At 50.9% G+C, this 21,636-nt stretch overlaps 1 protein-coding gene and 1 non-coding gene across 10 annotated transcripts in view; one reads left to right on the forward strand and one right to left on the reverse strand.

The window, feature by feature from the left end:
• ANKRD11 (ankyrin repeat domain containing 11) overlaps window positions 1-21,636 on the reverse strand; it is a 118,015-nt gene that overhangs the window by 36,546 nt on the left and 59,833 nt on the right. The window lies entirely within an intron of this gene.
• On the forward strand, window positions 10,722-10,793 carry TRNAY-AUA (transfer RNA tyrosine (anticodon AUA)). Its single transcript has one exon. It is a non-coding gene; the product is annotated as a tRNA-Tyr (tRNA).

Here is a 21,636-nt window from a genome sequence, read left to right on the forward strand (position 1 = left end):
CTGGCACCGCTCACTCGGAGCAGGACACATGCTGACCGTGGCAGACGCTTGCCCAGCCTCACCTCCTCCCTGGAGAGCCGGCTTTGGCAAAACCCAAGAGAAAGCCACTCCTGGGTAGAGCAGTGGAGCGCATAGAGAAACAGTGATTGTTCCTTAGTGAGAGCACTGAGAATACAGGGGAAACGCATCAGCCCAAACACCCCACTTCCTGTGGGAGGGGTCCTTGTGCATGACGGCTGGAAACTGCAAACAAAGCGTGTCCACGACTCAGTGAGCGGCTGGGAGCACCGAGCACACGGAGCACCACAGTGGTCCCTGCAGGTCACGAACAGCTCTCTTGATGGGCTGAGTCCCAGGTGAGCACACTGACGCCACACACCTAAAACCTGTGTGTTTACAAAAGAAAAACCCCACGTTTCCCTCCAGGAGACACTGGAGGGAGCTGACTGGCAGACCCCAAAGGTCTCTCCATGCGGCACTTGTGAGAGCGACCTGACTGGGTAAAAGGGAACCAAGTGAGGGTCTCGAGGTGCTCTGAGTAGACCCTCGCCCCAGCGCAGGCATCCTGATGAGGGAAAGGGGACGGCACCGTGGCCATAAGCCCAGGAAACTGGGGGCGGCCAGGGCCTCTGCTGGGCCTGGCGAGGGGTGTCCCACCAGCACCCCTCCTCCCAAGTCTGCCTTCAGAACTGAGGACGCGCTTGTGCCGCGCCTGCTGCCTGGCGCCATTACTGCGGCCTAGGGACTTAACACACCTATGCAACAGTAACCAGCCACACGCTCCCCCAGCTTCCCCCCCATGTCCTGTGCACCGGGGCCCCTCAGACCCCTGGCTTCAGGGTCACCTCCACCTGAGGAAGGCCCCAGGCCTGGCTCTCTGGCTGCTCCCCTCGCGTGGGGAAAGGGACTCTGAGCGTAGCTAGTCCGAGCCAGGGAGTGGTTATCACAGAACCTGGGGTTTGTTTACAGCAGATTAACAACATTCTCAGTTTAGCCCAAAGCAAGAGGCTGGTCATTTGAAAAGACCCTGATGCAGGGAAAGAGTGAAGGCAGGAAGAGAAGGGGACGACAGAGGATGAGATAGTTGGATGGCATCACTGCCTCAATGGACATGAGTTTGAGTAAACTCGGGGAGCTGGTCATGGACAGGGAAGCCTGGCATGCTGCAGCCCATGGGGTTGCAGAGTCGGACACGACTGAGCAACTGAACTGAACTGAAGAGGCTGGTGGGCACTTACTGCTCCCTCCCTGGAGAAAAGGGACAGCTGGAAGGGGACCCAGCAAGGACTTCTGACAGCCCTCCCATTGCCAGTGCAGGCTTTCCTCCCCACGAGACCCTCCCTGGAGTCACCAGCATGTCAATACCTGTAAATAGTGGTCCTAGTACCTGAGGTGGCAAAGCCTGAGGTATTTCCCCAGCCCTAGAAGAAAGAGGGCCAATCCTGTGCCAGCTCTGACAGACACACTGAACGGCAGGTCACAGCTGCTCTGAGGTTTAAGACGGAAAGGCAGAGACCGTTGGGTGAGAAAGAAGCAGTTATAAGATAGTAGGATCTCGTTTTTGCTAAAATTCAACAGGTAATAATAAAATATAATTAATCCACAAAGCAAGAATCCAGAAAAGCGAGTAACACAGGGATCCTAGCGGGAATGTGTTTCTGGTCTTTTTTGTATTTTATAATCTCCCACTATGCACACACAGTGCCTCTGTCATCCAGTTAACAGAATCAAGCTGATGGAACTGCAAACTGCGTCCACAGACCTCATTTAATATTCTGTGTTTTACTAATCATTTTACCTACATAATATGGAGAAACTCTACGAGTTTGGCCCTAGGACAGTTATTTCACAGGCACTATGGGAATGAGTGTCCCAAGTGAGCAAGTGAGAAGCTCAGGGAGTCCAGAGTAGAACCATGCCCCACCCAGAAACCCCTCCAGGCTGGGAAGCCGGAGGCTTCCAGGGGACTCTGCCTGTCACAGGTCCCATTCAGGTGGGACAGGGACACGAGGTGAGGTCCGAGCACTGCGGTGAGAGCTGGAGCTGGGTCATAATGGGACCTGGGGACTCCCCTGGACACAAGCCAAGGTGTGCCAAGTGGCCAGCTTGGTTCCAACCGCAGCACCTGCCAATTAAAAACAAAACACAGGTACTTCCCTGGTAGTCCAGCAACTCCGTGCTCCCTATGCAGGAGGCTGGGGTTCAGTCCCTGGTCAGGGAACCAGATCCCGCATGCTGCAACTAAAACTTCCCTCAAGCTGCAACTAAGACCTGGTGCAACCAAAAGGAATGAATAAATAAATATTTAAAACACACACACACACACACACAAAAACAATCACAAAAAACCTAAGAAACTTTAATTTAAAAAATTACAGGCTGGGCGAGCCAGTCGACAGCAGCAACTGAGGTCAGTTCTGCATCCTCAAAGCCCACAGCACCACTGTCTGACGCACATGTTCACAGTGCTGAGGTTTAGTTCTTTTCCAAACCATTCCAGGAATCTGGAGGGCCGTGAACACGTTTAAATCGGGTTGGTTGCTTTCGTGATTTCCTCACAGGAAGGATTTTCTGTCCTTGTCATCTTACAACAAAGTAACAATGGAGAAGCAAACAGAAGAGTATGAGGCGCAATTAAAGAACCACTGATGCGTCCATCGTCTGCTCATTTTGCCATATTTGGTCTGGAATGCATTATATAAAGTAATACATGCGTAGCTGCAGCCCCGATGAAGCCTGCTGTCTCCTCCTCTCTTCTCTGAAGATTTTGGATTCTCAGGCTAATCCTCACCATACATGTCTTCACACTCATGCTAACGCTACACTGCCAGCCTCTACACATGACGTGGTATTGTTACAGGAAACAGGTTGCACAGATCCTCATACACCTTTGCCCTCCAGAATGCTTTTGAGGATTCATCTAGGCTTCTGTTAAACGTAGTTCTACTTTATTATGACTGCAGTGTGGTATTTATTTTCTCTTGTTGACTGGCATTTGTGTTGTTCCAACTCTGGCAATACAAACAATGCTACAGTGAACACCCGTCTGCACTTCTGTACGCGTATACCTAAAAGTTTAAGGCTTACCACTAGAAATCAAACTACAAGAAACTAAATCCTTGTAAAAACCTGAAGCAGGACTTACCTGGTGGCTCAGTGGTAAAGAATTTGCCTGCCAATGCAGGAGACACAGGTTCGATCCCTGATCCAGGAAGACCCCACATGGTGCCTGGCAGTTACCAAACTAAGCCCGTGTGCCACAGCTACTGAGCCTGCGCTCTAGGGCCCAGGGGCCACAACTACTGAAGCCCGCTTGCCCTAGAGCCTGTGCTCCACGATGGAAGAAGTCACTGCAGTGAGAGGCCTGAGCACTGCAACTGACCCCCGCTCATCACAACTAAAGAAAAGCCCGTGCAGCAACCAAGACCCAGCACAGTTAATAAACAAACTTTTCTAAAAGACCTGATGCAGCTTCACACTGGCACAGTCATTCACACCACTCTTTCTGTCACTTCTGGTGGTGGCATATGTCTTCAGTTGTAAAACTATCAAGAGATCTTGACTGAGAAAGGGGAAAAGGAACTCTGCATGTAAGAGAGTCTTCTGTGGAGTAAGACCAGGTTCTACTCAAAGTCACTAATCAGGAACTTTCATCTAAACAGAAACTGAATTCGAAGCTCTGAGACCAAGTTCAGGGGCAGCAGAGGTGACAGCACAAAGGTCAGGGGAGCCCTGAGGCCCCAGAAACTCTGAAGGAACAGTGAGAGGATCCATTCACAGCTTTGCCCCAATCCTCAGAGGGTTCAGGACCCAAACATGGTTGATGGTTTCCTGTTCCTGAAAGTGCAGTGAAGTGGCAGGTGAACAGGAGAAGGCCCCGAATGACACACAAGTATACTTGACTGTGCAAGCAGCCTTCAGAGAGGCGGACTGGAGGAGCAGCGCTGCAATATATGCGACTTCAGACTCCTTTAACCCAGGGAAAAAACCGTAAATCATAACCCAGGCCATGACTAAAGTTGCTTATGTGCAATATTTTTGAACGTTTCCACTGACAAACACATGAAGCCCAAGTCACTTGTGTGTTTCTAAGGAGGTCGGCTGAAAACCACAGAGGCAACGTGGGTCCCCTTCGCTCCATGGGAAACGCATCACAGGATTTTTCTTTTTAAGTTACCAAGGAAAGCAGTCGAACCGTCAAGCTAGAAGGGGGCAGCCTGTGGACCTCTTAGTTGAACAGACCCCTCCAGGCAGCCCCTCCCAGCAGGACTGTGTGGGTGGTGAGAAGAGGCTCGTCACCTTGGCAACAGCTCTGAACATATCTGCCGTGACACAAGACGATTTCTGAAAGCTGTAAATAGAGGATAATGTCACAAAAATTCCAGATTAAAGGAATTCCAGATTAAAGGAGCACCCATCCCCTCCCCTTATTACCCTGCCCACTGCTTAAATCCCACTGGTACCAGTGAAAGTAATTCCATGTATGCAAACATGCCTTCCAATCCCTGAACACTGCAAAATTATATACCTGCAGAAGCAAAATAAAGCCCCTGGATGAACCATCTTTGTGCAAACTCATGTATGGACATGAAGTGGCCACGAGACGGCAGCCTCGAGGCACAGGGCGTGAGCCACTTCAGAGGCGTCCAGTCCTCCTGCCCACACATCACCTGAGCCTCCCCAGGCCCGGGTCCAAGGTTCCCAGGACTGGCTCCACATCCGGCTTCACAGGCAGCCAGAAGTCCCAGAAGAGAGCGGGGCAGCCACAGCCTGAGGTAGGGCCCAGGCCAGACCGTCTAAGGTTCGAGCCTCAGAACCCAGTTCAACTTTGTTTGGAAAACAGAGGCCATTTCGTCTTTGGAGAGTTTGAGACCTTGTAGCCAAACCATTCAGTCCAGGATAAACCAGCGGTATAAACAGGGGAGCTCCTGACAGGCTTGCAGAGAGACGGCCCAACATGAACCAAACAGCACAGAAGGGAAGCAGGCACGCCCTGGCGCGACTCCAGCACCGTCTCCCTGGATCAGAAGCGTCTGCCCTGTCCCCTTCGGTCTTCCAGTCTGAGATGTGGTGAAGAGAAACATACTTTTCTCCTATCTTCTTCCTACCATATTTTTAAGCCACTGTACAGAACGCAAAGCAAATAAACCCCTGGATCATGAGCTCACATTATTAAGAGGAAAAAACAAACTTGATATTTCATGTTGCAAAAATATTTATGGGCCCTACAGATACGCTTCTCAGTATAGTCATCATTAGAATCAAATACTAAATATTCCAAGGAAGAAAAAATTGTATGTTAAAATGGAGTTGTTAAAAATGTTCTGAGAAATTGTTTTTATAGAATAACCAAACTTTCTTTTTTTTTTCTTTTTAAACCAAACTTTCATTTCCTCGATGTCTTCTTCAGTAATTCCTCCACATGGCGAAGGGGTGGAAGACAGAGAGGAGGTGTGGACAGGGGCCTGGGCAAGTCCTGGACTCAGGAGGACCTCTAGTCACGACCACTCACATATCTAACTTTCTGAACAGACATACAAATCAACAGCTAAAAACTCCAGTGCTTTGTTTTAAAGATTCAGCTATTTAAACTGCATCTGTGGCAAATTCTTTCAAAGCGTGTATCAACTCAGACTGCCTTCTGTGTGATCTGTGTAAGTCACAACACGGGTGTTCCCATGCACGAGGCGGCCAGCACGAGGCGGCCAGCGCGGGGCGGGGTGCTGCAGCAGGCAAGCCCCCCGCCCCCCGTCAACAGCCTGCTCCAGAGAGAGGACCTGGTCCCAAGCCCACGCCAGGGAGGAAGCACATGTGAGCGAGGCTGCGGCCAGCCAGGTTCACCGCCAGCACTCACTGCTCCTGCTTCCGGGTGTTCCCAGCAGTGCCTGGGGCCCTGAGAGACAATCCCAGGACCATGGAAGGCTCCCTCCCCTGTTCTGGCTCCAAACCAGACCGAGTAGAGGGAGTGAAGGCCTGCACTACAAGCTGCTTCAGGCCAGGGCTTTAGGAAGTCGGGCCCCTCACCGCCTGCGGGGTGGCTGTGGCCGTGGCACACACTTTGTGCTCACGGGCTGAAGTTATGAGCAAGCCATTCAACCTGCCATCCGTCTCCCTGTCTGTAAATGAGGACAGGCATCACTGCCCTGTAGGGCCACGTGGACCCAGGCAAGCGCCCGGGACCCACAGCAACTATCAACAACGACAGCGCCCACTCCTCAGGGAGCGTGTGGGCCTCAACGATCCATTTTAACTGTATATGAATGGAGCTGTATTCTCAAGTGTTATTTTATTTACAGCCCCTGACAAGTCTCAGCTGAACAGATGGTATTGTCTAGGCTCAGGTAATCGTGGGGGTACTGACCAGGCCTCTGTGCAGGGAGGGCATCCAAGCATCAGTTCTCAGGACCACGGCCGCTGGGCCAGCAGCTCCCAGTGAACCGACCAACACAGACCTGAGAGGATAAAATAATTCCATCTTCCAAAATTATGCTGAATCAAGGAGTCTTGGGGACAAATGCAGGCACTCCTCTACAGCCTGGAGAAGGCATCTGGGAGTAGGAGAACCAGGGGCGAGAGCAAGGTCTGCATCACAGGCAGGCAGAGGCCCAAACAAGGCCTGCACAGGTCAGCGCCGGCTCTCCACTCTGTCTTCACCTTCAGGAAACGCTGACGTGCACCTCTCTGGTTTCATCATGAAGCTTCAGTAAAGATCATTCGGAAGAAGTGGAAGTTGCAGGTGAAAATATATAAACACACACACAGCACACACAGGACAGGAAACGAGGAGACGAGAACTATGAGAAAAGGCGAGCGGGCTGTATGTCCTAGGTGGGCCGAAGAGTCAGGGGGTCATTTCCCTACATCTGACACTGAACTTCTTCAAAGCTGTACAAGTTTCAAAATCTCCAAAAGCTGTACAGCCACCAGGAAACCAAGAGAAAGGCTGGTTTGTCACACATCACTTTCAAGGTGACCACGAAAATGTATAATTCCCAAACTTGTAGAGAAAAAAACTAAAAAGGCAAAATAGGAAAGAAAAGAGAAACAAGTCAAGTGTGACAGCGCGACAGAACTAAATGTTTCTAAGAGCAGAAGTGAGAGGACTCAGAAACAGCTGGGAGACAGGGTATGCCAGCCCGGATGGAAAACGCACCTGCCTAGCTCAGAATGAGTAAGGGACGCTGAAAACTTAACAACCCAGAAAGATTTTGAGAGGACAAAAAAGATACCTGGGCTAAACAGCAAGCAGACGGCCCTGGACACAACCAGGGAGGAAGCAGCCACCCCTGCAGAGCTGAGGCTCCCTTCAGGAGACGGGAGGACGCCCTGGAGTCAAGAGCAAACCCTGATACAATGACAGAACAGACGCTACAGCGCCCTACAAAAGCTGACGGGCCACGGACATCAGCCCAGCAAACATCAGAACACAGGAGACTGGGGCACAGTAGCCAGTCCGGCCAACGAGCACACACAGCACCCAGCCAGTCATCACTCGGTGCCCTTGCTTTTCAAAGACACAGGACAAACAGTCATGAAAACTGTCCACCAAGGCCCACAGAGCAAGTCTAACAACCTGAAAGGACCGACCTCTTAACACCAGAGTGCAGCGTGGTGGGGTGGGGAGAGCACTGACAGTTTAAGTCAGAGAACTAAGAACAAGGGCCAGAGAGAGAGGAAACTACACTGGGAATTAAGTCTTTAAAACCGGGGGTGACAAAATGCTACACAGTTAACTGGGAGACACCGATAACAGTGATTCTTAAGAGGAAAAAGTGTTTACTTCCAAAAAATATCTCAATAAAGAGGTTTTTCAAATCAGAACATATCTTAACAGTGTAGAAGAAACGTGATGAAGGTAGCAACACAAAACCAATAAAAAACAGCCACGTAACAGAGCCTGACAGTCACAAGCGGACTCCATTCCAACGACCCATGAAACAGGCTACGGAAAGGCACGGCCAAGGCTCTAGCGCAGAAGGACAGAGGCAGAGCAGGGCCTGGTGGGCAGGGCGGGAACTGTGTCAGGGAAAGGCCGGGGGCGGGCCGGATGTCGGACCCTGCACCCTGGAGGCCTCTCCACAGTCCCACAGCAGACGAGACAGAGCTCACTGACACACAGGCAACAACCACCAACTGCAAAATTAATAAATACATATTATATACTCGTCAGCCAGGGTTCTGTCAGAAACACAGATATGCATATTAAGAGGTTTATTGCAAGGAATCAGCATGAGTGCAGCCCTGAGTAGGAGCCTTCCCCCAGATGCAATCAGGCCACTCCTTCACCCCAGCCGCTGACCACTGACCACAGGGCTGTCCACACAGCTGCCCACATTCCATAGCAGTACTGGGACCAGTGCAGGAACACCTGGACCCTGCAGCCTTACACATACAGTGCATGCACTGCTGCTGTTTGCTGTTGTTCAGTCGCTCAGTTGTGTTCAACTCTTTGCGACCCCATGGACTGCAGCACACCAGGCTTCCCTGTCCTTCACCATCGCCCGGAGTTTGCTCAAACTCACGTCCATTGAATCAGTGATGCCATCCAACCATCTCGTCCTCTGTCATCCCCTTCTCTCTCCTGCCTTCAATCTTTCCCAGCATCAGGGTCTTTTCTAATGAGTCGGCTCTTAACATTAGGTGGCCAAAGTATTGGAGCTTACTGGTTTGATCTCCTTGCAGTCCAAGGGACCCTCAAGAGTTTTCTCTAGCACCACAGTTCAAAAGTATCAATTCCTCAGCGCTCAGCCTTCTTTATAGTCCAACTCTCACATCCATACATGACTACTGGAGAAACCATAGCTTTGACTAGACGGACCTTGGTCAGCAAAGTGATGTCTTTGCTTTTGAATATGCTGTCTAGGTTTGTCATAGCTTTTCTTTCAAGGAGCAAGCGTTTTTTAATTTCATGGCTACAGTCACCACCTGCAGTGATTTTGGAGCCCAAGAAAGTAAAGTCTGTCACTGTTTCCATTGTTTCCCCATCTATTTGCCATGGATGGGACCGGACGCCATGATCTTCATTTTTTGAATGTTGAGTTTTAAGCCAGCTTTTTCACTCTTTCACCTTCATCAAGAGGTTCTTTAGTTCCTCTTCATTTTTTGCCATAAGGGTGGTGTCATCTGCATATCTGAGGTTATTGATATTTCTCGCAGCAATCTTGATTCTAGCTTGTGCTTCATCCAGCCTGACATTTCTCACGATATACTCTGCATATGCTAAATAAGCAGGATGACTCCTTTCCCAATTTTGAACCAGTACTGTACTGTTCCATGTCCAGTATTAACTGTTACTTCTTGACCTGCATACAGGTTTCGCAGGAAGCAGATAAGATGGTCTGGTATTCCCATCTCTGTAGTAGTTTTCCACAGATTGTTGGGAACCGCATAGTCAAAGGCTTTAGTCAATGAAGCAGATGTTTTTCTGGAATTCTGTTGCTTTTTCTATAATCCAAAAGATGTTGGCAATTTGATCTCTGGTTCTTCTGCCTTTTCTAAATCCAGCTTCTACATCTGGAATTTCTCAATTCACATACTGTTGAAGCCTAGTTGAAGGATTTTGAGCATCACTTTGCTAGCGTGTGAAATGAGTGCAATTGTGCAGTAGTTTGAGCATTCTTTGGCATTGCCTTTCTTTGGGATTGGAATGAAAACTGACCTTTTCCAGTCCTGTGGCCACTGCTGAGTTTTCCAAATTTGCTGGCATGTTGCATGCAGCCCTTTTACAGCATCATCTTTTCAGATTTGAAATAGCTCAGCTGGATTTCCATCACCTCCACTAGCTTTGTTCATAGTGATGCTACCTAAGGCCCACTTGACTGCACACTCCAAGATGTCTGTCCCTAGGTGAGTGATCACACCATCACTTTAAGATTTTTGTATAGTTCATTAAGATCTTCTTTGTATAGTTATTCTGTGTATTCTTGCCACCTCTTCTTAATCTCCTCTACTTCTATTAGGTCCACACCTTTTCTGTCCTTTATTGTGCCCATCTCTGCATGTATGTACACATGTGTAAACACACACACACACACAATCTCTCCTCCAAATGATGAAAATATGGTATTTTATGCTTTATCGTTCCTTATTACTATTTCCTAATTTTCCACAATGCAGAGTATTGGTTCAGCAATAAGGTTATTTTTATTTTTAAGAAGAGAACAAAAGAGGTGCCCGCAGCAGCCCCCTTTCACCTGGTGCCAGGAGAGGACTCAGCCGAGCTATTCACAGGTAAGCGCATCTAGCCGTGGCAGGGCCCCCGGCGGCTCAGCAGACGGAAGGAGGCCTTCTCGACGCGGCATGAAGGGGTACGGGCTTTTGCCACTTTCTTTGCTTCGCGTCTTTCGAGATGATCTCCCAGTTTTTCTTTTCTAGGTGTCAGTCTGGCATGTTACAGTGATTAATTTTTGAATGTTAAATCCAATATGAGCTGCCAAGATAAATCCTACCTGCATCACTATCCTTTTAAATTGCTAATCTACTTTGCTTCAAAGTCAGGGTCTTTACAGCCACATTCATGTGGGAACTGGCTTGTGGCTTTTCAGCATGACCTTCTCTGATTACAGAACCCAGGTAACCCTGCCTTGAGGACAGAGGGGAAGCCTGTGTATGACAGATGCTCCCCACTCTTTAAGGAATAGTAGAAATCACCAGTGAGGACACCAGGGACTGAAGGCTTGTGTCAAGATTTTAATTAAAAATTCAATTTCTTTAATAGGACTTCCCTGGTGGCTCAGATGGTAAAGCGTCTGTCTATAACGCAGGAGACCCAGGTTCGAGCCCTGGGTTGGGAAGATCCCCTGGAGAAGGAAATGGCAATCCATTCCAGTACTATTGCCTGGAAAATCCCATGGACAGAGGAGCCTGGTAGGCTACAGTCTATAGGGTTGCAAAGAGTCAGACACGACGGAGCGACTTCACTTAATAAACACAGGGTTACTCAGGTGATCCATTTCTTCTTCAGTGAGCTTAGGTGATTTGTGTCTTTTAAGGAATTTGTCCATCTTATCTAAGTTGTCAAAGTTATTGGCATAAAAGTGTTCATATGCCAGTTGAACTGTTGTTTCCAGAACAACAGTGCAGATTCAAGTATCAGTTCTGTGAAAAAGGTACGGTGCAATTTTGGGGATTCCCCCAAAAAGGACATGGTGGTGCAGTGGTTAAGACTCTGCACTCCCGATGCAGGGCCCAGGTCCCACCCCCAGTCAGGACACTAGATCCCACATACTGCAACTGAAGATCCTGCATGCCACAACTAAGACCCAGTGCAGCCAAATAATTTTTTTTTTTTAAAGGACATCACACATAATAGATGTCAACAGAAGCCAGGCTGTTGCCTGCAAGGGCTGATCCCAGGCCCTTCAGCCATCACCTCCAAGGCCCAGGACCTGCTATTGGCAGGGGCGGCTCCTGGACCCATGGTGCGCTGTTGGGAGAATGTAAGACACCAGAGCCACTGGGAAGGTCCACAAAAAGGCCAAGTCCTAATCACCATGTGACCCCACAAGTCCACTCCTGAGCACATACCCTCCCCACAAATGAGAGCAGGGTTCCAAAGAGTTATTTGCTCTTTCACGTTCACAGCAGCGCTACTCATAAGAGTCAAAACATGGACACAACCCAAGTGCCCATCAACAAATGAATGGATGACAAAGTGTGGTTTATCTACACAACAGAATGTCCACCATCCTGCCTTAGAAAGGAAGGAGATCCTGCAATATGCTACCACACGGGACTTTGAGGAGCAGAGAACACTGAGGACATTATGCTCAGTGCGGCAGCCAGGCACAGAAAGACGATACTGTAAGACTCCACGGACATGAGGTCCTTGGGAGAGTCAAAGCCACAGAGAGATACAGCAGAGGAGATGACAAAGGGCCATTTCTAACTCTGGCATCATAGTCCCTCCCAGCCCGCCTCCTTCCCTGGCAGGATGGCCCTTCTCTCTGGACAAGGAGGAGCACAAAAAGCTCCTCCCGAAGGCGACCCTGCAAGGGAGCCGGGAAGGGGCTGCCCCCAGCTGCTCCTTCTGTCCTGGGACTGGGGCGACAGAGCCAGGAGCAAGCTGGGTGCTCTGGGTGAGGGAAGGACTTTGGGGAGGGGCCGATGACACCCCGCCCTCCCCCAGCGCACCTCCTCCGCTCCATCCTTTTGTGAAGAACACTGCGCTGACAGCAGTGAGAAGCAGCAAGCCCTTCACAACGCGAGGCAGGCGCATTTTCTGTGCTGACTGCTGACGTCTGGTCCTTTTCCTTCTGTGAGGCCACACCCACTTCTCACAACCACAGCCCCCAGGCTCCTCCAGGGGCATGCAGTGCAGGGACCTCCTCACATGCCACCAGCAACAAGCACATCCACAACCTTGGGTCCCAGAGACCCCTCCACACCCCCACACCCCCACCCCGCCACAGGAACACTCGCCACACACACCCTCACACGCCACTCACACATACCCCACACACACCCACCCCCTCACATAAACACAACACACACACATCCACATACCCGCTCCACACACACACCCTCACATAAACCCACTCCACACACATAGCCACAGCCCGCTGCTGGGTTTAATAAAGGAGAGACTGTGGGTCTCACTGCAACTTCCAGCCCCACGCCACAGGCCCCTGCGAACAGCGGGGCTGCAGCCTCTGGGCTCTTGCCCATGTCACAGGGGCTTCACCCCCACACCTACTCCCCGTGTCTACAAGTGTGCAGATCAGTGACAACACAGGCAGCAGTGCACATGTGCCTCGGTCTTGGGAGCAGGTTTCCAGGCCAGGCTGGCACTGGGCCCCTGGGAGCAATCTGGGTGAGACCTTTCCCTCATGGCCCTCCCCACCGGCCTCCCACAGAGGCTCTGCTTCAACCAAGCGGGTGTTCTGTTCAGAAAGGTCAGACTGTAGCAGCTGGATGTTCAGCTCTGCTATGTGAGCAGCAGGGGCCTGTGTGGACATTCTCTGAACTTCATCTCTCAAAGCAAGAGCACCCAGGCCCAGAGGCTTCTGTGCTGGGGATAGGCCCCACACACACTCACTCCACACAGGTCTCAGAAGGTGATGCTCTGAAAGCCCAAAAGGTGAAGAAGAAAGGATGTCTTGAATACAGAGAACCAGGCCACCCGACACTTAGGTATCTTCTCGATGAATCACCACCGTAACTACTGTGACACGGGGTGCCGCTTGCGGCCAACTTAGCAACCATCAAAAGTGTTAGACTTCCATGTGTGCGCTGAGGGGCCAAGCAGAAGAGAGGAAAAGAATTAATCCACCAAGAACTCTGAGTGGAGTGAAAAACTTCAGGATAATTATTTAAAAAAAAAAATCAAATGTCAACGAACAGTGAACAGGGATCTTGGTCTGCCCTGAAAACTGAACATGGGGTTAGGAGGCCACTGGGCTGAAGAAACACGGCCTGGACGCGGGTGGGCGGAGGCCAGCCGTGCCCAGCGCCCAGCTTCAGCGGCTGCTGCGTGGTGCTGGCCTAGGTCCCAGTGATGTGTGGTGCGCGCCCTCGCGCTTACAGAAGTGGGAACCGAGGTAGAGGGTAAACGAGGTATCAGCTCCATTCACGTCATTGTTTTCATTGAAGATTCTTATAAATAGAAGAACAAAAAATTTAGAAGGAAATGACCTGCTACAGACACGTGCCATTTCAGTTTCCTCATTGTGCACTTTCATCTTTTTTTACCAAACACTCCATTTTCTGCATCTCCAAAACTACTCAATTTAGGTCCAAAGATAAACAGGTATATAAAAGCACCTCCTTTCTACAAATGGTTGTTTCTGGCCACCAGGTACAGAACACCAATACGACTTTAACTCCTTCGCTCCCAGGCTGGCTAAGCCACAGGCTCCGCCAGGGCCCCGGTGGCCACACCTGTGTTCTCGGGGGCCCAGAGCGAGGTGCCCTGGCTGGTGGGCAGTCTCCGTGTGCACGGGAAGCCACAGCCGCCTCTGCTGAAAAGCAACGACCCAGAGCACACAGGCTCCTGGGCCAAGAGAAGACGCGCAGGCACCACCCAGTGCGCTTGCCAGTCTCCACGTGAGTGACCCACGTGAGGCCTGCTGTCTAGAGGAGGAGAGAGGCTGAGTGGGTCTTGCCTGAAATGTAGCCCCGATAACAAACATCATGCCAGGCATGGCCCCAACAGGTCCAAGGGCCCAACCCTGAGAGGAGAGCAAGTTACTGACCCACACAGCTGCACAGGCCTGGGTGACCGAGGGAGCTGCAGGAAGAAACTGCAACACCCCTGGGCGGGCAGTCCCAACGGGCAGCGGCTCTCCCGCGGCCTGCCCCTCAGTCATACGCCGTCAACAAAGAGCCACACGAGACAAGCACTGCATCCAAAATCCAGGTGAGGCAACTCCACAGGATAGCCCACTCTCAGCTCTCACAAGCGGGCAGACTTGCTCCCGCACCGAGGACCGCGGGGCAGTCACACAGGGGAGTCAGCACACAGCCCCGCCCGCCGCCCCTTCACCGCAGACACGTGCCGGTCGCTGTCGCCTCATCTCCAGGGTCTGCACTGGCAGCTGGTTCCACGTGAAGCTGCCTCGGGACGCGTCCAGAAGAAGCCTTTTGCGCAAAGGAGAAGCCACACCTGAATCAGACCTGCTGAGCTGGACTGTCAAGCGCCCAACAGGGACGCACTGCAGCACTGTCAGCAGGGCCCGAGTGTGGCCCCAATGCCAGAGCAGGGGCCCAGGGCCCGCCCTGTAGCCCAGGCCCCTGTCCTGGCCAGGCAGAGCCCTGTCCACAGGCTCATCAGGACACACGAGCCACAGAACCAAACCTTCAGAATTCTCTTCACAAGAAAGGGATGTCCCATGACTACTCAGATCCTGCCTAGAGAGTTTCTGTTGGTAGACATGTTTGTGTACACACACACAGACACACACCCTGAAGTTACTCACTTCACCATCCAGGGTTGGTGAACATCTTCAGCCCCAGGAATGGATATCAGGTGGGGGGGACGACGGCTGGGCCTGGCTTGGCTCACTCTGGCCCTGGCCTGGCTCACCCACTGGGTGACACAGTGCAGCCAGGCCCAGCCCTCTGGGGCGTGGCCTCCCAGCATTGTTCAGACCATGTCTGCTCTCTCCCCCTAGACCACTGGGGACCCTTCGAGTCCAGGTGCCGTATGGCCATACTGTGGAGGCCGGGGAGACAGTAGGGGGCAGAGACCCCTGCCCAGACCCACCTCCTCCTTCCCCGGAGCCCAGAAAGCCAAGGTAGATGCGTCAGACCGTGCCCAGTGCAGGGGCCAAGGTGGAGCTGAAAGCAATCATTACTGCAGGCTCCACTGCACCAGGCTCTCCAGACCTAGAGATCAACAGTTTGTCCCGGCCTTTTAGCTGAACACAAAAATACAAGCGCAGTCTTTAAAACACAAGACCATTTATCTATTCAACTATGCTCTGTCATAACTCTTTTTTGTCTGGATTTTCAACTTTCATACCCCTGTCAATTATCTTAAAACAGGTAATGTTGTTCTTGTTCAGTTGCTAAGTCATGTCCAACCTTTTGGGACCCCATAAACTGCAGCACGCCAGGTTTCCCTGTCCTTTACCATCTCCCAGAGCTTACTCGAACTCATGTCCATTGAGTCAGTGATGCCATCCAACCATCTCGTTCTCTGTCGTCCCCTTCTCTTCTCACCTTCAATCTTCCCAGCAATCTTTTCCAGTGAGTCAGCTCTTTGCATCAGGTGGCCAAAGTACTGGAGTTCAGCATCAGTCCTTCCAGTGAATATTCAGGGTTGATTTCCTTTAGGATTGACTGGTTTGATCTCTTTGATGCCCAAGGGATGCTCAAGAGTCTTATCCAGCACCAGTTCAAAAGCATCAATTCTTCGGTGTTCCGCCTTCTTTATGGTCCAACTCTCACAACCATACACGACTACTAGAAAAACCATAGCCGTGACTAGATGGAGTTTTGTCAGCAAAGTAATGTCTCTGCTTTTTAATACGCTGTCTAGGTTTGTCGTTTTTTCTTCCAAGGACTCAGGCCCCCAACCCCTCACAACACAGTCCAGTTGCTGGGCTCAGGGCTTGAGACAGTAAGATAGGTGAGGCAGGGTCTGTCTTCATTGTAAAAAATTTGGGTAATACTGACACACTAAAAGAAAACTAAAGACAAATCCCCCACCTTCAAGTCTCCAGCGAAACAATGAAATCACTATTTCCCCCTCTCCACTTATGATTACTAGCGTTACTCAGGAGCAACCTTCCCTAAAGTAACACAGGAACACACGGTTGAGTCCCCAGACCTGCAGGGCTCCACACTAACCTGTGCAGCTGCCAGGACTGGTCATCAGGCCCTGCCTCCCCCACTGCTCTGTTCAGAGCAGCGGGGAGCAACGTGTGCATCCCAGGCTGTGGGGCGCACTCTCTTCACCTGGAATACAACCTCAGGAAACAGTCCCTCTCAAGCCCCGTCCCCCTCCTCGGACCACCACTGCCTGGTTCTCCAGTAGCCTCCTGCCACTTGGAAATGCCCACCTGTGACATAAGGCAGAAGATGTCCCAGTGCTGACTAAGGTCCAGACAGGTGTGAGGACCGAGGTCACCTGGCGTAGGAGTGGAGGAGCCACACAGGAGAGGGTGAGCCTGTGGACGAAAGTTCCAACAGGACAAGAACCTGCCAGGAGGCAGCCCTGAGGGAGCACGGACATCCCACCTCTGCTGGAACAGCGGGGACAGGCCCTTCCTGAGGCTGCTTTCTGTCTGACTGCGAGCCTCCCTGTCTCGCTATGTGGACACCTGCCATTTAACCTGTGTCTGCAGTGAGAGCTGGGCCAGAAGCAGTGGAGCCCGCAGGCAGCAGCGGGGGCCCAGTGCTCCACACATCCAGACACAGCGGGTGGACAGCCCACGGGAAAGAGTCAAGAAGCAGACACCCAAGTGCACCCGTGCAGGCCCCACGGACCCTGGAGAGAGCCTTCCACCCACCCGCCTTCCCACCTCCCCCACAGCATGCCCACAGGGGAGGTGACGGTGGTCACACTCACCAGAGCTCTGTTCCCAGAGAGAGAGGTGCTCTAAGAGCCCCAGGTGAGATAAAGAACCTAAAGCACCTCACCTGTCCTGAGTCCTGAAATCCCCTCAGAAGGAGAACATTCCCTAAGCTGAAGCCTGTCCCAGACTCCAGCCTCAGACCCTGGGACAGGGCATGCCAAAGGGACTGGCCCGCTGCTTTCACACACCTGCAAGTCTAGCCCTGAGCCAAACCCAGAGCCTGCCTGGAGGGTCAGGGAGTCACTGGCCACAGCCTGCTCGCCTGCACAGAAGGTCAAGCACATCTCAGGAAGCAGGTGAGACCCGTCTGCAACCTCCCCCTGTCGTGTGCAGGACCTGCACTGAAGTTGTTCTGAGACAAAGGCGTGTGCCTCAGCTCCATATGGACACTGACGCAGAACACAACAGCGATCGACACACACACAGAGCTGAGAGGGGGACCACAAGAGGCAGCTGGCACAGAGAGGCAGGTGTGGTGGAGGAAGGAGATGGCAGAAAAGGCAGAGCGGTCTTACAAGTTCTTATCACAAGAAACAACATTTACTGCTGTGTGAGGTGACAGAAGATGACTAGACTTCACGGGTCATTTCTCTGCACACCCGAAACTTACACAGGTGAAATGTCAATTGTGTCTCGACAACACGGGGGGGAAATAAAACATAAAAATGTTAAACTTAGGGACAGGGAATGATCTTTTCCTTCCTTTTGCCTCAAACACATGGCCTTTGGTTTGACAACATTTTACAGCAGCCCACAGTTAGTATATGCAGAATTCAATCCTCACACCCCATGGGTGTCTGCATCACGGAAGGTCGGTGAGGAGTTTGCTGGTGCCCACGTGAGAGCCTGTGTGTGTGCACATGCATGAGCACAGACAAGCACGCACCAAGAGGCCGCTTTTCACAGCAGAGCTGGTTAGAGAGGCAAGAGCTTCCAGGCCATAAAAAGGAAACGAGATCTGTCCTCCAGCACAGGGCAGCGTGTGGCACAGAGCACCCCACACAGAGAGAACCCCTCCCAGGAAGCCTGGCTGGATTCCAGCCAGAGATGAGCCGCATGAGGGAAGGCACCCAGCAGCATCCAAGCCGCCGCCAGCTCTGCTGCAGAAACGCAGCTAAATCCCACATCCCGAACAACCGACAGATGCTGTATGCCACCTGTAACCTCTAGCCTCTTCATGACTTTCTAGTTGGACCACTGTGTTAAAGAAAACACCAACTAAATGCTTTCTAGGCGGCCCCAAAGCCAACACCTAACAAACAAAACCTACTGCTCCTCTACTCTCGCTTTTCTGAACACAGGCTCAGAGAGAAGGTTCAAAGAAACGCCAATTCTCCATGGCAGGGACCCAGAACATCTGAGTAAATGCACTCCCCAGACAGCTACAGCGCCCATGGTGCTCTCATCTTGAGACCTCAGCCCAGGAGCCTCCCCGCCTGCCCCGTCCCTGCTGGAGATGGAGACACCCCAGTCCACAGGAGGGAGGCTCAGACAGGCTCCCATGTCCTAGGCTGGCCAAGGGCTGCCCTCTATGGCAAGAAAGAGGGCGAAGAAACTGGTACCGACAAGAACACAGAACCAAAGGACTAGGCCTTCACTTCTTGGAAATTATACTCACTGGGGCTTCCCTGATGACTCAGTGGCAAAGAATCCGCCTGCCAATGCAGGAGACACGGGTTTGATAACCCTGGTCTGGGAAGATCCCACATGCATGAGAGCAACTAAGCCTGTGTGCCACAACTACTAGGCCAAGGAGCCCTAGAGCCCATGTTCCCCACTAAGAGAAGCCACTGCAATGAGAGGCCCGCGCACCACAACTAGAGCGCAGCCCCACTCGCCGAAACGAGCAAAAGCCTGCAGTGGGCTGCATGAGTCACAGGCTGGAATCAAGCCTGCTGGGAGAAATACCAGCAACCTCAAATATGCAGAGGATATCACTCTCATAATAGAAAATAAAGAGGAACTAATGAGCCTCTTGATGAAAGAGAAAGAAGAGAGTGAAAAAGCTGGCTTAAAACTCAACTTTCAAAAAAACTTAAGAACATGACATCCAGTCCCACCACTTTACAGCATACAGAAGGGGAAAAAGTGGGAACAGTGACAGACTTTACTTTCTTGGGCTCCAAAAATCACTGCAGACAGTGACTGCAGCCATGAAATTAAAAGACGTTTGCTCCTTCGTTGCAAGGACTATTGCTGAAGCTCCAGTACTTTGGCCACCTGATTCGAAGAACCATCTCATCAGAAAAGACCCTGATGCTGGGCAAGATTGAAGGCAAAAAGGAGAAGGGGGAGGCAGAGGATGAAATGGTTAGTCAGCATCACTGACCCAAGGGACATGAATTTGAGCAAACTCCAGGAGATAATGGAGGACAGGGAAGCCAGGCGTTCCGCAGTCCAAGAGGTCACAAATAGACACAACCTAACGACTGAACATCATCATACAGAACTCCAAACCAGCAACTGGGTACCAGTATATTCTGAGTCATCACGATCCAGATCATCTTAAAAGATCTGCAAAATCTGGAAAAACAAAGACAAATTTTTAGATCAAGTGACGAGGCTGAACCACAAAAGACAAAACTTCAGTCAGCCAAGTGTGAGCTACATGGTTCAAACGACCAAGAGAATCAGTGTCTAAAGCTGTGAGACACACGGCCAGTCTGGAGACAGCTTCTCCGCAGGTAGAATTATGCGAGGAAACTGGCTGAGGCCCAGGGAGGGGCGGGCGCTTCTAGAGGAGGGGCGGGACGGCGCCTAGCAACCTGTCCTGGGAGCAGGGTCCACGTGCCCCTCCAGCCCCGGCCACTGGGGAGCAGAGGCACACAGGATGCCTGGCCTTCGGCTTTTTGCTGCCTTTCTGCTGCCAGTCTGCAAAGAAAGAGGAGGCCAGAGAAAGGGAAAGCAGCTTAGGGGACTGACCCACAGTGAAGAATGTGTGCTCGCCAAAAGACCAACCCAGGAGACACACGCAGACACCTAAAGGGGGCCAATGTTCATGTCCCCTTGACAACTACAGGAGGGGACTTAATGCCAAGGCTCTACCGAATCAGGAGCCCTCTGAAAATGCACACAGACTCAGGTGCTGACACACTGGGGAGAAGTAATGCACACTCTGGGAGTTTCCCGAGGCTGTCACATTCTAAGTGACCAACAGGCATATAGGCTGACTTGATTTGTTAAACTACGATTTCTCATACAGGCTGAAGAGCTCAGTATAGCTGTTTATAAAATGCGGTCCAAGGACCCGAAGGAATTTTGGCAACCCACTTTGGAAACTTTTTTCATAGCAACACTGCCTCTTTGGCTGGGGTGATATTTGCACTCATGATACAAAGGTGATGGTCCAATTGCTAAGGTCCATCATCCTCCATGATGAAGTAGTAATTGTTAATTTCATTAAATACCAGGCCTTTCCATACTTGTCTTTTTCATATTCTATGTGACAAAATATGAAATGCACATGAAACATTTATTCTGTGTACCAATAATAGTCACCTCCAGCAAAAGCGTTTTTTCAGGGAACACCATTTTTATATGGAAGAATGACTGACAGGCAGGCTCTAGGGACACAGGAATTTGGCAGACTACTTCTAGAAAATGAACAAAATGAGACTGCCACTTCCAGGAAAACACCTGAACTTTGGTTTTAATTCTACTTTTTATTTTTGGCCGCACAGCTTGATAGATCTTATTTCCCCACACTGGGATTGAACCCAGGCCCCCAGTATCAGAAGCTCAGGGTCCTAACCTCTGGGAATTTGCCAATGCTAAAATTCAAGTATTTGATCAAATACCAGAATTTTGGAAAACTCTATGAACAGACAGCTTCTGGTGGCTTAAAGGCTCCTCTGATGAGAGAGTTAATAAGAAAAACAAAAGCAGCAAAATAAAATATGTTAGCATCTGAGAGATGGAAAGAATTGAGTACACCACAGCTGACCAACTGCCCATGGGCACTGCTGCAGAACTCGAAACAGGTAAAAGGTCTGGTTACAGTGCAAAAAAGACCAAAGGGTCAAACACAGCTGAGAAGAACTAACTGGGACCTAGGGCAGGACCCTGCACTTCCTCTGACCTTCACCACATGGCCATCCGTTAGGTTTCAGTATTGTATCAAACGACACCTCCAGAACTGTACCAGAAAGCTATTACAGGCAATCCCCTGGTGATCCAGTGGCTAGAACTTGGTGCTTTCACTGCCATGGCCTGGGTGCCATCCCTGGTCAGGGAACAAAGACTCTGCAAGCTACAGGGTGTGGCCCAAAAAAAAAGCTATTCAAATATTCTTCCTTATTCCAACTACATGTTTTCTGGTATACTTTAACCAAAGGAACGTATGACAGTTTTTCATTTTGGAAAATACAGTGGTTTTGAGTAAAGCTGTGCTATTTAGAATAACATACAATGGGTTTATTACTCCTACTTTTTAAACGAAATGAGTAAATGAGCGTTTTAACTGATAGATGTCCCTACACGGACAGGACTCATTTGGGCCCCTCGGGGCTCCCAACATGAAGAGTTCCCAAAACGACAGGGTCCAGGAACACGGGTGGGCAGGAAAGATGCCTACTCCAGGCCCCATTCCATCACAGACCCTCCCAAGACCGCACCTACA

Source organism: Ovis canadensis, chromosome 14 (genome assembly GCF_042477335.2).
Source record: "Ovis canadensis isolate MfBH-ARS-UI-01 breed Bighorn chromosome 14, ARS-UI_OviCan_v2, whole genome shotgun sequence".
Classification (NCBI taxonomy): Eukaryota; Metazoa; Chordata; class Mammalia; order Artiodactyla; family Bovidae; genus Ovis; species Ovis canadensis.